This window comes from Paroedura picta, chromosome 3 (genome assembly GCF_049243985.1).
Source record: "Paroedura picta isolate Pp20150507F chromosome 3, Ppicta_v3.0, whole genome shotgun sequence".
Classification (NCBI taxonomy): Eukaryota; Metazoa; Chordata; class Lepidosauria; order Squamata; family Gekkonidae; genus Paroedura; species Paroedura picta.
In genome coordinates, this window is record NC_135371.1 from 74,352,946 (window position 1) to 74,370,045 (window position 17,100).

The window sequence follows — 17,100 nt, forward strand, 5'->3', positions numbered from 1 at the left end:
CAATTAGAATCAGTAGATTATATTTCCCTAGCACTTCCACTGCCTAGACATTACAATGGACCTCCAGAACACTCATCCCATCATCTGCAGTGAGTGTGACATGATTGCCTTCCTCCCAGAAGACAAGATGGACTACAGCTGCCCTAAGTGTAAGCTGGTAAGACTTTTGGAGGAAAAGATTAGGGGATTAGAAAACAGAATTATTACTCTGACCCAAAGTAAGAAAGGGGAGGAGTTCATAGTCCAGAACTCTGCAACTTGGAATAAAGAGAATAAAACCAGTCCTGAAGAGGATAAGGAGATTGACCACAATAGGGAGCCTCTGCAGACAGTTCGGAAAAAGACTCAACGGCGAAGAGCGAGACAGTTCTCGGGGCCTTTGGAGCTCCAGAATGGATTTCAGGCCCTTGCAGAGGAGGTGCAAGGGTCAACAAGGGAAGAGGTCCCAAAACAAACTCTAAGACAAAGGGAAGAGTCCACGGGGACAGAAGGAAATGGGGTTGAGAAGAAAAAAAAAGGAGAGTACTGGTAATTGGAGACTCCCTGCTAAGAGGAATGGATCGCCATGTGGCTGGGCCCGACCCCCTAACCCGAGAGGTGTGTTGCTTGCCATGGGCGAAAATTAAAGATGTTTCAGAAAGGCTGCCCAAACTCCTCAAATCTACGGATTGCTACCCATTTGTGATGGTCCATGTGGGAACGAATGACATGTCCCTGAATACCATCGCTCCTATTAAAAAAGACTATCAAGATCTGGGGAGGAAGCTCAAGCAAATGGGGGCAAAAGTGGTATTCTCTTCAATCTTGCCTGTCAAGGGAAGAGGAATGCGTCGGGAGAGGAAGATACTGGAGGTGAATCACTGGCTGCGTAGTTGGTGCCGGCAGGAGAGATTTGGTTTCTGGGACCATGGGATAGGCTTTCTTGAGGAAGGCCTACTAGCACCTGATGGACTGCACTTATCGAAACTGGGGAAGAATGTGTTTGGCAGGAACCTGGGGAGATTCATCAGGAGAGCTTTAAACTAAAGCCACTAGGGGAAGGAGACGATCAACATAGGGAGTGTATGGAAGGAAAACGATCGGAGGCAGCCCAACCGGCAAGGCCAGCTCATAGGGAACCAAAAGTAAAAGGATTCAGATGTCTTTATACTAACGCCCGAAGCATGGGCAATAAAAAGGAAGAGCTGGAACTTCTCATGCTGATGGAAAGGTATGATCTAGTAGGCATCACAGAAACTTGGTGGAATGATTCTCATGACTGGAATGTAATGGTGGATGGATATGAACTGTTCAGAAAAAACAGAATAGATCGAAGAGGTGGAGGAGTGGCACTGTATGTGAGGAAAGGGCTTACCTGTCAGGAAATTCTAGTGAAGGAGAGCATATCTACAGTGGAAAGCATCTGGGTGAAAATAAGCGAGGGGAAAACAAACAGTGTAGTGGTTGGTGTCTGCTACCGACTGCCTGACCAACGAGAGGATGTGGATGCTGCACTTTGTGAGCAGCTTGAGAAAATATCCAAGCGGCAGGACCTTGTCATCATGGGTGACTTCAATTTCCCAGATGTGTGCTGGGAAACAAACTCTGCGAATCGTCCTCAGTCATGCAACTTTCTGACCTGCCTGGCTGACAATTTCATTTATCAAATGGTAGATGAACCCACAAGAGGTTCAGCCATACTGGACTTATTACTGACCAACAGGCAAGAGTTGGTGGATGAGGTGAAGGAGGTGGGAACCCTAGGGGAAGTGACCATGTCCTCATAGAATTCCTTTTGAGATGGGGAGCCAAGGAAGCTTGTAGCCAGACGCGGATGTTGGATTTTCGTAGGGCAAACTTCAATAAACTCAGAGACATGATGAGTGTCATACCATGGACGAGAATGCTGGAAGGGAAGGGAGCATGTGAAGGGTGGGCGCTACTTAAACAAGAGCTCTTGCATGCTCAATCAATGACTATCCCAGAAAGACGAAAACACTGCAGGAGCTCTAAGAAGCCTATTTGGATGAACAGAAAACTTCAAGAGGAACTAAGAAAGAAAAGGAAAATGTTCAGGAAATGGAGGGAAGGACAGAGCTCTAAAGAAGAGTACCTACAGGTTACTAGGCACTGTAGATCAATCATCAGAAAGGCCAAAGCTGAGAGTGAGCTAAGATTGGCCAGGGAAACCCATTGTAACAAGAAAAGATTTTTCAGTTATGTGAGGAGCAAACGTAAAGTAAAGGAGGCAATAGGCCCACTGTTGGGTGCGGATGGACAAACTCTAACGAAAGATGCAGAGAAAGCAGAAAGGCTTAGTGCCTATTTTACATCTGTTTTTTCCCACAGATCAAAGTGTTTAGGCACATCTAAAGATGGCCGTAGCCAAAGGATAGTGTCTGGGTAGCAGGTTAACATGGATAGAGAAGTTGTCGAGAGGCATTTAGCTGCACTGGATGAGTTCAAATCCCCTGGTCCGGATGAAATGCACCCGAGAGTACTCAAAAACTTTCCAGAGAACTTGCACAGCCCTCGTCCATCATCTTCGGAACCTCTTTAAGGACTGGAGATGTCCCGGAGGACTGGAAAAGAGCAAACGTTATTCCGATCTTCAAAAAAGGGAGGAAGGATGACCCAGGAAACTACAGACCAGTGAGTCTGACCTCTGTTGTGGGGAAGATAATGGAGCAGATATTAAAGGGAGCGATCTGCAAACATCTGGAGGACAATTTGGTGATCCAAGGAAGTCAGCATGGATTTGTCTCCAACAGGTCCTGCCAGATCAACCTAGTTTCCTTTTTTGACCAAGTAACAGGTTTGCTGGATCGGGGAAATTTGGTTGATGTCATTTACTTGGATTTTAGTAAAAACCTTTGACAAAGGTTCCCCATGATGTTCTGATGGATAAGTTGAAGGACTGCAATCTGGATTTTCAGATAGTTAGGTGGATAGGGAATTGGTTAGAGAACCGCACTCAAAGCGTTGTTGTCAGTGGTGTTTCATCAGACTGGAGAGAGGTGAGTAGCGGGGTACCTCAGGGCTCGGTGCTCGGCCCGGTACTTTTTAACATATTTATTAATGATCTAGATGAGGGGGTGGAGGGACTACTCATCAAGTTTGTAGATGACACCAAATTGGGAGGACTGGCAAATACTCCTGAAGATAGAGACAGAGTTCAACGAGATCTGAACACAATGGAAAAATGGGCAAATGAGAACAAGATTCAATTTAATAAAGATAAGTGTAAAGTTCTGCATCTGGGTCAGAAAAATGAAAAGCATGCCTACTGGATGGGGGATACGCTTCTAGGTAGCACTGTGTGTGAACGAGACCTTGGGGTACTTGTGGATTGTAAACTAAACATGAGCAGGCAGTGTGATGCAGCGGTAAAAAAGGCAAATGCCATTTTGGGCTGTATCAACAGGGGCATCACATCAAAATCACAAGATGTCATAGTCCCATTGTATACGGCACTGGTCAGACCACACCTGGAGTACTGTGTGCAGTTCTGGAGGCCTCACTTCAAGAAGGACGTCGATAAAATTGAAAGGGTACACAGGAGAGCGACGAAGATGATCTGGGGCCAAGGGACCAAGCCCTATGAAGATAGGTTGAGGGCCTTTTGAATGTTCAGCCTGGAGAAAAGGAGGTTGAGAGGGGACATGATAGCCCTCTTTAAGTATTTGAAAGGTTGTCACTTGGAGGAGGGCAGGATGCTGTTTATGCTGGCTGCAGAGGAGAGGACACGCAGTAATGGATTTAAACTTCAAGTACAACGATATAGGCTAGATATCAGGAAAAAGTTTTTCACAGTCAGAGTAGTTCAGCAGTGGAATAGGCTGCCTAAAGAGGTGGTGAGCTCCCCCTCACTGGAAGTCTTCAAACAAAGGTTGGATACACACTTTTCTTGAATGCTTTAGAATGCTTAGGGCTAATCCTGCGTTGAGCAGGGGGTTGGACTAGATGGCCTGTATGGCCCCTTCCAACTCTATGATTCTATGATCCTGACCCAAGGAAAATCCAATTATGTGATCACCTGAGTCTTGTCACGTAGCCCCCTCCCCAAAATAAACTGTGGCTTCAGACAGCCACCCTGAGTGCTTTCCAACTAGGGATCCATTGGAAACATCCCATGCTGGTTTGTGTCACTTCTTCTGAATCTCCATTTCTCCGACAGGTAATTATACCAAGCCTTCCACCCTTCTCCCCTTTCTCTTTACGACAATGTGTAGGTGTGTTATTTTCTTTCAATAAAGCTAATATTTGCTGTATTACCAATTATATTGGTAGACATCTTGAGTCCCAATGGATGTATAGAATCATAGAATCATAGACTCATACAATAATAGAGTTGGAAGGGTCCTCATGGGTCATCTAGTCCAATCCCCTGCACTATGCAGGACACTCACATCCCAATCGCTCATCTACTGTAACCTACCACCCCTTTGCCTTCACAGAATCAGCCTCTCCATCAGATGGCTATCTAGCATCTGTTTAAAAATTTTGAAAGATGGAGAACCCACCACCTCCCGAGGAAGCCTGTTCCACTGAGAAACCGCTCTAAATGTCAGGAACTTCTTTTGAATTAATTTCATCCCATTCGTTCTGGTCTGTCCCTCTGGGGCAAGAGAGAACGATGGGGAGGCAAGGAGGTTTGTAGCCAGACATGGATGTTGGTTTTTTTAGCGCAAACTTTAATAAACTCAGAGACATGATGAGTGTCATACCATGGACGAGAATGCTGGAAGAGAAGGGAGCACGTGAAGGGTGAGGGCTACTCAAACAAGAGCTATTGCATGCTCAATCCATGACTATTCCAGAAAGACTAAAACACTGCACGAAAACACGAAAACACGAAAACACTAAGAAGCCTATTTGGATGAACAGGGAACTTCAAGAGGAACTAAGAAAGAAAAGGGAGATGTTCAGGAAATGGAGGGAAGGACAGAGCTCTAAAGAAGAGTACCTACAGGTTACTAGGCACTGTAGATCAATCATCAGAAAGGCCAAAGCTGAGCTAAGATTGGCCAGGGAAGCCCACTGTAACAAGAAAAGATTTTTCAGTTATGTGAGGAGCAAACGTAAAGTAAAGGAGGCAATAGGCCCACTGTTGGGTGCGGATGGACAAACTCTAACGGAGGATGCAGAGAAAGCGGAAAGGCTCGGCGCCTATTTAACATCTGTTTTTTTCCCACAGGTCAAAGGGTTTAGGCACATCTAGAGATGGCAGTAGCCCAGAGATAGTGTCTGGGTGGCAGGTTAACATGGATAGAAAGGTTGTCGAGAGGCATTTAGCTGCACTGGATGAGTTCAAATCCCCTGGGCCGGATGAAATGCACCCAAGAGTGCTCAAAGAACTTTTCGGAGAACTTGCACAACCCTTGTCCATCATCTTCAAGACCTCTTTAAGGACTGGAGATGTCCCGGAGGACTGGAAGAGAGCAAACGTTATTCTGATCTTCAAAAAAGGGAGGAAGGATGACCCGGGAAACTACAGAACAGGGTGTCTGACCTCTGTTTGTGGAGAAGATAATAGAGCAGATGTTAAAGGGAGTGATCTGAAAACATCTGGAGGACAATTTGGTGATCCAAGGAAGTCAGCATGGATTTGTCTCCAACAGGTCCTCTCAGACCAACCTGGTTTCCTTTTTTGACCAAGTGACAGGTTTGCTGGATCGTGGAAATTCGGTTGATGTTGTTTACCTGGATTTTAGTAAAGCTTTTGATAAGGTTCCCCATGATGTTCTGATGGATAAATTGAAGGACTCCAATCTGGATTTTCACATAGTTAGGTGGATAGGGAATTGGTTAGAGAACTGCACTCAAAGAGTTGTTGTCAATGGTGTTTCATCAGACTGGAGGGAGGTGAGTAGCGCGGTGCCTCAGGGCTCGGTGCTCAGTCAGGTACTTTTTAACATATTTATTAATGATCTAGATGAGGGGGTGGAGGGACTACTCATCAAGTTTGCAGACGACACCAAATTGGGAGGACTGGCAAATACTCCAGAAGATACAGACAGAGTTCAATGAGATCTGAACACAATGGAAAAATGGCCAAATGAGAACAAGATTCAATTTAATAAAGATAAGTGTAAAGTTATGCATCTGGGTCAGAAAAATGAAAAGTATGCCTACTGGATGGGGGATACGCTTCTAGGTAGCACTGTGTGTGAACGAGACCTTGGGGTACTTGTGGATTGTAAACTAAACATGAGCAGGCAGTGTGATGCAGCGGTAAAAAAGGCAAATGCCATTTTGGGCTGTATGAACAGGAGCATCACATCAAAATCACAAGATGTCATAGACCCATTGTATAAGGCACTGGTCAGACCACACCTGGAGTACTGTGTGCAGTTCTGGAGGCCTCCTCAGTTCTGGAGGAGGTTGAGAGGGGACATGATAGCCCTCTTTAAATATTTGAAAGGTTGTCACTTGGAGGAGGGCAAGATGCTGTTTCCGTTGGCTGCAGAGGATAGGACACGCAGTAATGGGTTTAAACGACAAGTGCAACGATATAGGCTAGATATTAGGAAAAAAAAATTCACAGTCAGAGTAGTTCAGCAGTGGAATAGGCTGCCTAAGGAGGTGGTGAGCTCCCCCTCACTGGCAGTCTTCAAGCAAAGGTTGGATACACACTTTTCTTGGATGCTTTAGGATGCTTAGGCCTGATCCTGCGTTGAGCAGGGGGTTGGACTAGATGGCCTTTATGGCCCCTTCCAACTCTATGATTCTATGAATAACAACAACAACAAGAACAACAACAACAACAATAATAGTAATACCTTGGAAAATATCCCTCTGATAAAAATTAGTAGTTGAGCGGTCTCTATAATGTCATTACTCTTATCTAATGCCAGGGGGAAAAATCAAAACTTTTTGCCTTGACAATCAGTGACATATGCAGCTCTTCTCCTAGTTCTTCGACAAACATGGTGATGGTAGAAGCAGATAAACTGACACAACTAACACAACATACCTTCTTAGGGTACATTTCCTCCATTACTTTAACATTTATTATTATTATTATTTATTAATTTATTCGATTTGTATGACTGCTGCTCTCAGAGACCGGCATCCAGAATCACTCCCAAATTCCTGGCTTGGGACACAGAAGGCACACTTCCTGTTCCTGCTCCCTTCGGCCTCGCTAAAGGACCTCCTGTATGGCCCCTTCCAACTCTATAATTCTATGATTCTATGACATCAAATGCAGCCTATGCATTTGACATCAAATGCAGGTGTAATAACACGAGAATGGCCGACCCTCCCTGGTCCAGCTAGTGCCAGAGGTCATATGTCAGGGCAACCAGAATAGTCTCCACCCCATGGCCAGGATGGAAGCCAGAGTGGTATGGATCAAGGGCCAAAGTTTGCTCAAAAAATGCTGGTCCACAGTGGCCCTCTCAACTATCTTACCTAGGAACACAAGATGCGATACCGGGTGGTAGCTGGCAGGGTACCTTGGATCCAGCGATGTTTTTTTCAGAAGAGGGCAAACCACTACCTCCTTGAGCCACTGAGGGAATTCTCCCAATGTAAGGCAGAGGTTTATAATCTTCCTCAGGGGAACGCCTATCCGTGGGTTGCTGGTCTTAAGCAACCACAACGGACAGGGATCAAGGGGATAAGTGGTCATCCTCACTGACCCTAGCAATTTGTCCACTTCAGATAAAGAGAGCCACCTGAAGCCATCAGACCTAATCCCCTGTAATGACCACGGAGCTTCTCGTTCGCAAACTGTATCAACTGTGGCAGTAAGGTCACGGCGGAGTGACAAAACCTGATCCGCAAAATAGCTCACAAAAGCCTCACATCCAAGTTCCAATTGACTACTTTTTGATGCCCTCCCTTGAGGGCAGTAAGAGTCCGAACTACCCTAAATAATTGGGCTGGGCGAGAGCTAGCAGACACGATTTCCATGGCAAAGTAGTCACACTTTGCTGCTTTCTCCTCCATCTCATACGCCCTCATGGGATGACATGTTCTTCTAGCTTTGTCACGAGTCTTTCGCCACACTCAATCTAGCCATCTCACCTCCCTCTTCCTCTCCCGAAGCTCTGCGGTAAACCACGGGGCCTGCTTGAGGTGAGGGCGGAATGGACGCTGAGGAACTATCTCGTCAATGGCGGCTAACAGGCGGGACTGCCAGTGAGACACCGGAGGGCATCGGGTCCCACAGAGCCTTCATGAATCCTTCATGAATCCATAAGTTTCCGTGGGCAGACTAAAATGTGTCCATCACCCAAATGGAAGGGGTAGCATCCATAGGAGAGCCTTCAGGTTATGGTGGTCAGACCATGGAACGGCATTGTTAGCTACCAGATCTATCTCAACACCAGCACCAGAGATTAAATCCACGGTGTGGCCAGCCTGATGAGTGGGACCAGCAACAAACTGCGAGAACCCCAGTGTCACCATGACTGACAGCAGGTCCGGGCCAAGTCCTGGAACTGCATGGACATTAAAGTCCCCCATTGTTAATAATTTGGGGAACTGTAATGTCCAGGCTGCCGCCGCCTCCTGCAGGCCCAGCAGGGCATCGGGCGGGGCAGTGAGTGAACGGTACACCACCCAGATGGCCACGTTTTCAACTGATTCCCACATCAGGCCAACACATTCAACCCCTGGAATCGATGGTGCTGGCAGAGCCCTGAAGGCATAGTGGAGAGAGGATGGGGAACCCCCAGAATTACAAGAGGATTTCATAACTTCTCCTTATCCTTAATACAGATACATCTACAAAAACAATTTATACTTGACCCATTCTAAGAGCCATCCTGACAGGCATAAGTTGAGAGCTTTGCATTTTCTACAGATCAGTGTGAGCTTTGGCCCTATAACAATACACCAATAAAGAAAAAATAAGGGGGGGAAACCCCATTTTATATTTCCAACACTAACGATTATATTACTTATATGCCTACAAAGGAAAAGAAACAAGAGAGAAAAAAACACTGCTTCCCCTTTTTCATAAAAATAGCAATGTAGGATACATTATATGTTGTTAATACAGAGAATAGTAAAGTTTCCAGGTTTAGATTAAATGCTTAACATTAAACATAGAACAATATAAGCTTTCAGTCTTCTATAGCTTCTCCTTATCCTTAATTCATATACATCTACAAAACAATTTATACTTGACCCATTCTAAGAGCCATCCTGACAGGTATATTTTCAGATTTAAGTTGAAAGCTTAACATTAAACGTTTTCTACAGGTCAGTGTGGGCTTTGGCCCTAGAACAATACACTAATAGAAAAAAGAAAAAATAAGGGGGGAGAACCCCATTTTATATTTCCAACACTAATGATTATATTCCCTATATGCCTACAAAGGAAAAGAAACAAGAGAGAAAGAGACACTGCTTCCCCTTTTTCATAAAAATAGAAATATAGAATACAGTATAACATTAAACATAAAACAATATGAGCTTTCAGTCTTCTTAAGGGGGTCTCATCTCGAGGCTTGCTACATCTTGTCATTCCCATAGACTTATATTCTGTCCCATTGGCCTTTGGCGTAGAAAGTGCAGTTGTACTCTTTCTGCATCAAAGGGAGGGAACCCCCGGCAGCCGCGCTTCGCGCGACTGCCGGGGGTTCCCTCGGGCAGCGGCGTGACACGGCGAGAGGCACGAAGCGCCTCTCGCCGCGTCAGTCCGCCAGGCAGGGAACCCCCGGCAGCCGCGCTTCGCGCGACTGCCGGGGGCTCCCTCGGGCGGCGGCCTGACACGGCGAGAGGCGCGAAGCTTCGCGCGACTGCCGGGGGCTCCCTCGGGCGGCGGCCTGACACGGCGAGAGGCGCGAAGCTTCGCGCGACTGCCGGGGGCTCCCTCGGGCGGCGGCCTGACACGGCGAGAGGCGCGAAGCGCCTCTCGCCGCGTCAGTCCGCCAGGCAGGGAACCCCCGGCAGCCGCGCTTCGCGCGACTGCCGGGGGCTCCCTGGGACGGCGGCCTGACGTGGCGCGCCTCTCACCGCGTCAGGCCTGGAGCAACTGCGAGCCGCGCTGTGCGTGGCTCGCAGTTGCTCAGGCTGGGAATCAGAGGGACCAATCTTCGTGCCTGCCGATTGGTCCCTCTGATTGTCTGTCGTGAGGAAGGGTCCAACCCGGACCCTTCCTCATCACGGACAAAGCCCACCTCAAGGGGGCTTAACAAATTATTTAGTCCGTGGCGCCCGTGGCACCACGGGCTGTTTAAAGATGATGAGAAAACACTATGGGACATAATGGTCCCATTACTTCCAACGGTGTTTTTTCTCATCATGAGATGGAATGGAGAGAGGATGGGGAGCCCCCTTGGTCTGGGGGGGGGAACTGGGGGGGAGTCAGAGAAGGGGTTCCTGGAGTTACCCTGAAAGTTTGGAGCCTATAACACCCCCCCCCCAAGGTCACAGAGATGGCAGAGATGCTGACGATGCAGTCATTCTCTCACAAAGCAAAACAGCCCTGAAAAGGACCTTGGAAGTTTTGGCTTTGCATTGCCAGGAGGAACATCTAGTTATCAATTATACCAAAACTAAAATTACGTAACAACAGGGTAAAAATTTTTACCTGGCATATTGACCAAGATCATTTCGAGCAAGTTAAATGCTTCAAATATCTTGGCATGATCTTCCAGTATAATGGGAAGCAAACTGCTCACATTTCCTCAGTAGCTGACTGCTCAGAAGAGTGCAGCAGCTATCTTAAGATTCCATTGAACTAAGGTGGCTTCATTCCTGCCGCAATTAAACTGTTTTCAGCTAAATTACTACCTCAACTCATATATGGTGCCCAATTCATATATGGTGCAACTCATATACGGTGCCCAACTCATATATGGTGTCTTATTCCAATTTTGCCCTCTTAGAGAAAATTCAAGCAAGTTTTCTAAGAGCCCTTTTTAATGTTACAAGATGTATAGCTAATGTAGTTTTCCAGCAGGAGGCAGGGTTAATAAAAGTAGAGACCAGGGCATGGATAATAATAATTAACTATTGGCTGAAAATTCATTTTTAACCTGTAGGCCTTATTCCTTTTTTTCTTGTCAGTTAACCCACAACCCACCTGGTGTACAGAAATAATTAACAAGCTTAAAATTGGTTTAGCTCCTGATCAGCTATTAGAAATGGGGCATAGGCAAGCAAACATCTGGTTTACCAACGACTTATGGATATTGAGCTGCAAAATGAGATGGCCCTCCTCCCGAGCCCATATAGGTTATTAGTCCTGGGAGGGATTTTCTACAGCACCATATTTTACTCATATCACCTTTTCTACATTTTGATGGGCTTTTTTGAGGGCTTGGTTCAATGCATTCCCATCAGCACTATTAAGTGGTAGACTGCAGAGTGTGCCTCTAGAGCAGCTGTCCCCAACCCCTGGTCCAGGGACTGGGAGCGGTCCATGGATCAGTTGGTACCAGGCCGCGGCTCCTCCTTGTCCTCCTCCCTGGCTGCTGCCTCGGGGGCTGCCCTGCCACTCTGCTGCTGGCTCACCTTTGGTGCTCTCCGGCAGCCGCTATGGCTGGGGCTCCCCCTCAGTGTGGCACTGCACAGCTGCTGCTGGCAGCGCCCCCCAGTGGGCGGCGGAAATTCAGGGTCGCCAGCAGGAAAGCAAAAGGAGCAGGGGCTTAGGTAGCGGCGATATCCCTCGGCAAAAGACTACCCCTCCCCCGGGCCTCAGTAAAATTGTCAAGCGTTGACTGGTCCCCGGTGATAAAAAAGTTCGGGGCCACTGCTCTAGAGCAGTGGTCTCTAACCCCCGGGCTGCGGCCTGGTGCTGGGCCATGAAGACCCCGGTGCCGGGCCACGGCTCCCTCTTCCCGCCCCCACCTGCAGCGAGAAGCTCGCTGCTTCAGGAGGGGGGGAAGAGAAGCTTGCCGGGCTGCAAGCTAATCGGCCGCTTCGGCGGCCCATTTGCTCGCGGCCTGGAGGGGCGGGGAGAGGGAGCCGCGGCCGCCAGCATGCCAGCGGTGCAAACGCACATGCGCGGACTTGCATGCCCCTCTCCCCTCCGGCTGACTGGATCCTGGAGGAGACAGAGGAGTCAAATGGCAGGCTAGTCTATCCCCACACTCTTCCAGGGCTCTCTGCATCCCTGAGCTGAAGATTGGGGACAGAGGGCTAAAGCCCCTGAAGGTCAGATCAAGGGACAGATCAGGCAGCCGCTCTTGCAGGCACCATACCTCGGTGGCAACAACAGCCACAGGAGGTGCTGCCTGATCAGGAGGCCCCACAGCACTGCCAGCACCTGCCCTTGCCTGCTGCACCTCTGAGGGGGGTCACCTCAGCAGCCATCTCAATAAAGAGACCCTTGCAGGTGCTCTTTATTCCACCACTCCGGCCAGAAGTTGGAAGGATGGAAGGTGGTGCCAGGGCTGGCCTCTTCACAGTTGGGGGAAAGGGTGCAACCATCCCCCTCCCCTCCATCCCTCTAGTCTCCACCCACAGGGCCCATCTGACCTTCCTGCTTGCCACTCATCTCTAACCCTTGGCCAAACTCTGCATGAATTAAAGTACAGGGAAATTAGAGGTCCTGGACCAACCCCACCAACACTTGTGTCTAAAAGAACCCTGATAACTTGTTATGAAACCTCCCCCTAGCTATTTTTTGTTGCTTAGAAAAGCCTAACCTGACAAGACTTCTAAGAAGATTTTGGTTCCTGTCTTCTGTTGGGGTTTTTAAACAACTGGAGAAAACTGATGCTAAATCTGGCTAACTTTAAATGACCCTAGCTAACCTTGAGCAAGAAACAAAGAAGTTCAACCCTTTTAGAAACTCAGGGTATGGTTTAAAAAAAACTATGCCACTTGACTAACAAGTCTAGGAGGAAGGCCGCAGAGATGCGCAGCAGCAGACCACGACCTCAGCCACTAAGAGCCCAAGAAACTGGTGGACTTGTTGTGGTCAACTCTAAAGCAGAAAAGTTAGCCTTTAATGGAGAAGAAGCACAGCCCCTGGAGGTGGTTTTTAACTATCTGTAAACTGCGTTCCGTGGTATAAATAAAAAGCTAAGGGGTGTGGAAGTGGGCTCAGTCCGATTGGCCCCTCCAATTGTCAGTCTGGGGCCAAGGGGCGAATCCGGAGGCACGCGCAGCCAGGGGCCAAGGGGCCAATCCGATTCGGCCCTCACCAGGAAAGACCAAAATTCCATCCAGTAGGAGATGCAAAGCACCTCTCGACCTGCCCACCCAGCCCAGCCCAGCCCAGCCCAGCCCAGCCAGGGGCAATTTGGAGACATCGCTGCCAGTCTGCTCCTGACAAGGAGAGGAGGTCAGAAGGGCTGCCAAGGGGGATGAGAACAGAGGCTTGGACAGGCTGTGACAGCCCTTTTCGCCCCAAGGCTGCCCTAACTGCCATGTCCAACTGCAAATTGCCTCAGAACCCTGACAGAGCTGGCCGGAAGCTGGAGACTGCTCTCCCTCCTTCCCCCTTCAGGCCTGCTGCGAAGGAGCCTCTGACAGGCCCTGACTGAGGGGAGGGAGGCCTTTCCAAGAGCAACACAGGGGAGCCTGAGGGCCTTCCTTTTGAGGGGGGGGACTTACCCATTCTGCCAAACAGTTGGCTGACAGGGAGGCCACAGAAAAGCCCCTTCTCACTTAAAATACTGCTCTGGCCGGCCATGCTGCTGGAGGGAAGGAACAGACAAGCAACTCTCTGCAGATTTGAGACCATCACACAGGGTTGTTGTGCAGCTGAAACTGGAAGCCGGGCAGGGAGCAACTGCGAGCCGCGCTGTGTGCGGCTGGCGGGTGCTCCCTTGCCAGCGGCCTGACCCCTCGGGAGGTGCTTTGCGCCTCCCGAGGCATCAGGCCGCCAGCCAAGGAGCAACTGCGAGCCGCGCTGTGCGCGGCTCGCAGTTGCTCCGGCAAGGAATTGGAGGGACCAATCGGCAGGCGCTTTGCGCCTGCCGATTGGTCCCTCCGATAGTCTGTCCGGGGGAAGGGGCCAATCGGCACCCTTCCTCATCCCGGACACAGCCCACCTTCCAAGGGCTTACTGTTTTATTTAGTCCGTGGCGCCCGCGGCGCCACGGGCGGTGTACAGATTATGCCAATAAAGGTACTCTGTATTCTGAACTTATAGAAATCCCACTGTGTTTGAGGACCGGTTCAGTTGTTGGGTTTCTTATGCAGTAGTCTGTGTCCTTTTGTACTAAAGATAAGAAATCTTTAGTAAGATAAGATCTTTAGTAAGATCTTTAGAAAGATAAGAAATTCACTGTGGAGCTCCCTTAGTACATCACATTTTTGTGGACATGGTTTCTAGGTGTGGGCCATTCCTCTTCTCTTTGTCCTGGGAGGTGGTCATCCATCCAATTCCCCATGTCACACCTTTATATAAGAACCAACTCTTCTTCTTTAAAGCAAGGTGGGCCATGCACACTCCTCTCCATATCACACCTTTAGAGGCTTCTGGGTGAGTACACTGGGAGATAGATTGGCTTAATGGACTTTTGGGTGGATTGGCTGGGAGATAGATGGAATTTGTAGGCTTCTGTATAAGTGTGCTGGGCTTTGTTGTCTTCTGGGTAGGTGTGTTGGGAGATAACGTAGTATTATGGGTGGGTATGCTGAGAGACAGACAGGTGTAGCAGAGTCTAGAGTAGGTGTGCTGGGAGATCAATGGGCATGGCAGACTTTTGAGCAGGTCTGCTGGGAGACAATCAGGCTTGGTAGGCTCCTAAATATGGTAATTGGGCGATATAACTTTGGGATGACTACACTCAGAGATGGATAAGCATGGTGGACTTTGTGGTCGATAGGCATTTTATTAAAGAGAAAAGTATACTGCAACAGGAGATGAAAGCAAGAATGATAGAATCATAGTTGAATAATAATAATAACAATAAAAAGGCAGGCTTACAACAGATCTGGAAAAATATCTCCATAAAGATTGGGGCGAAGTATAAAGATAGAATAAGTCCTAATATCTCACCACTGAAAATCGTCATTGAAAGAGAATTCAAAGACAGACCTGTGGAACTAATATGTATTCAAGACTTGGTTGATGAAAAAAGGAAAATGAAAAAGCTAGCAAAAATTACAAGATGGTATATCAGTAAACTGGTTTGAATACTTCAGCCCTTGACCCATACCAGTTGGGCCTCCAATCTGGCCATGAGGTGGAGAATGCACCGGTCGCCCTGACAGATGATCTCTGGCACCAGCTGGCTATCCTCATGCTTTTAGATCTGTTGGCCACATTTGATGTGATTGACCATGAGTTGTTAGCCCACTGCCTTGCCAGGATGGGGATTAGGGGGACAGCCTTCCTTCACTACGGGACACAGAGGGTAGCAGTGGGGGAAGACTTGTCTGGCCCCTTTGTACTTCCTTGTGGAGTGCCACAGAGGGTGATACTGTCCCTCATGCTTTTTAACATCTATATGCACCATCTGGCATAGCTGGTCTAGGGCTTTGGGCTGGGTAGTTACCAGTATGTGGATGACACACAGATCTATCTCTTGATGAATAGCTGGCTGGCCGGACTCCCCCCAACAATAATTTGCCAGATGTTTGGAAGCAGTGTCTGGATGGCTCAGGCAGAGTCATCTGAAACGCATCCCCTCCAAGATGGAGCTCCTTTGCCTGGGTAAAAGGGTGAAGTATCAGGAAATGTACCTCCCTTGCCTGGATGGGATGCAGCTTACCACTGTACCTACAGCTAGAAATTTAGGGGTGACCTTTGATGCCACCTTATTTATGGAGGGTCAGATCATGAAGGTAGCCCAAATAGTGTTTTTCTATGTGTGACAAGTTAGACTAGCACCCTACCTGTCCCCAGAACACCTGGCCACAGTGATCCATGCAATGGTCACTTCCAGATTAGACTTCTTTAACTCACCGTATACAGGCCTTTGTGTAGTGCCAGCTTGGTGTTGTGGTTAGTAGTGTGGACTTCTAATCTGGTGAGCTGGGTTTGATTTTGAGCTCCTCCCCATGCAACCAGCTGGGTGACCTGTGGCTCACCACAATGCTGATAAAGCTGTTCTGACTGAGCAGTAATATTTATTTATTTATTTATTTGATTTGATTTGATTTGATTTCTGTACTGCCCTTCCATATGGCTCAGGGCTCTTTCAGCCTCACTTACCTCACAGAGTGTCTGTTGTGGGGAGAGGAAAGGGAAGGCAAAAGTAAGCTGTTTTGAGACTCCTTTGGGTAGAGAAAAGTGGCATATAAGAACAAACTCTTCTTCTTACCTTGTTACTGGCCCAGAAATTGCAATTGTTGCAAAATGCTGCTGCTAGAGTCCTCACGGGGTCATCGTGGATAGCCCATGTCCAGCCTATGCTGAGGCAGCTGCATTCGTTACCAATTGGCTTCCAGATCAGGTTCATGTTTTTGGTTCTTACCTTTTAGGCCATCTGTGGCCTGGATCCCACATCTAAGGGACGGTTTGTAGCCCTTCCCAGAACACTTCTCTGGCTGTCCCTGGTCCCCAAGAGGCATGCCTGGCCTCAACCAGGGCCAGTGCCTTTTCGATCCTGGCTCTGACCTGGTGAAATGAGCTCCTGGAAGAGCTGAGGGCTCTGACGCCATTGTCAATGTTCCGCAGGGCCTGCAAGATGGAGCTCTTCCAGCAGGCAACTGGTTGAGGCTGGGTTAGAAAGATGGGATCACTCCCTCCATGGACCCATAGGCTGGATATCACCAGTAGATACCAACCCCCCCCCCCCTTGGGCAATTATGACTATTGTAGTAGGGTGGATGGGAAAGTGCAGTTTGCAGGCTGGTATTTTGATGCCAATATTGGTTTTGTATGTATTGGGTTTTTATGAGGGTTTTTAGATTTTACAGTTGAAAGGGACCTCATGGGTCATTTTTCCAACCCTCTGCACTATGCAGGACACTCACAACCCTATCGCCCATCCACTGGAACCTGCCAACACCTTCTGCCTTCACAGAATCAGGCACCCTGTCAGATGGCTATCCAGGCTCTGTTTAAAATTTTCTAAAGATGGAGAACCCACCACCTCCCGAAGAAGTCTGTTCCACTGAGAAACTGCTCTGTCAGGAACTTCTTCCTGATGTTTAGATGAAATTTCTTTTGAATTAATTTCATCACATTGGTATTTGTCCGTCCTATCAAGATCACCCTGTATTTTGATTCTGTCTTCTGTTGTCTGTAAATTTAAT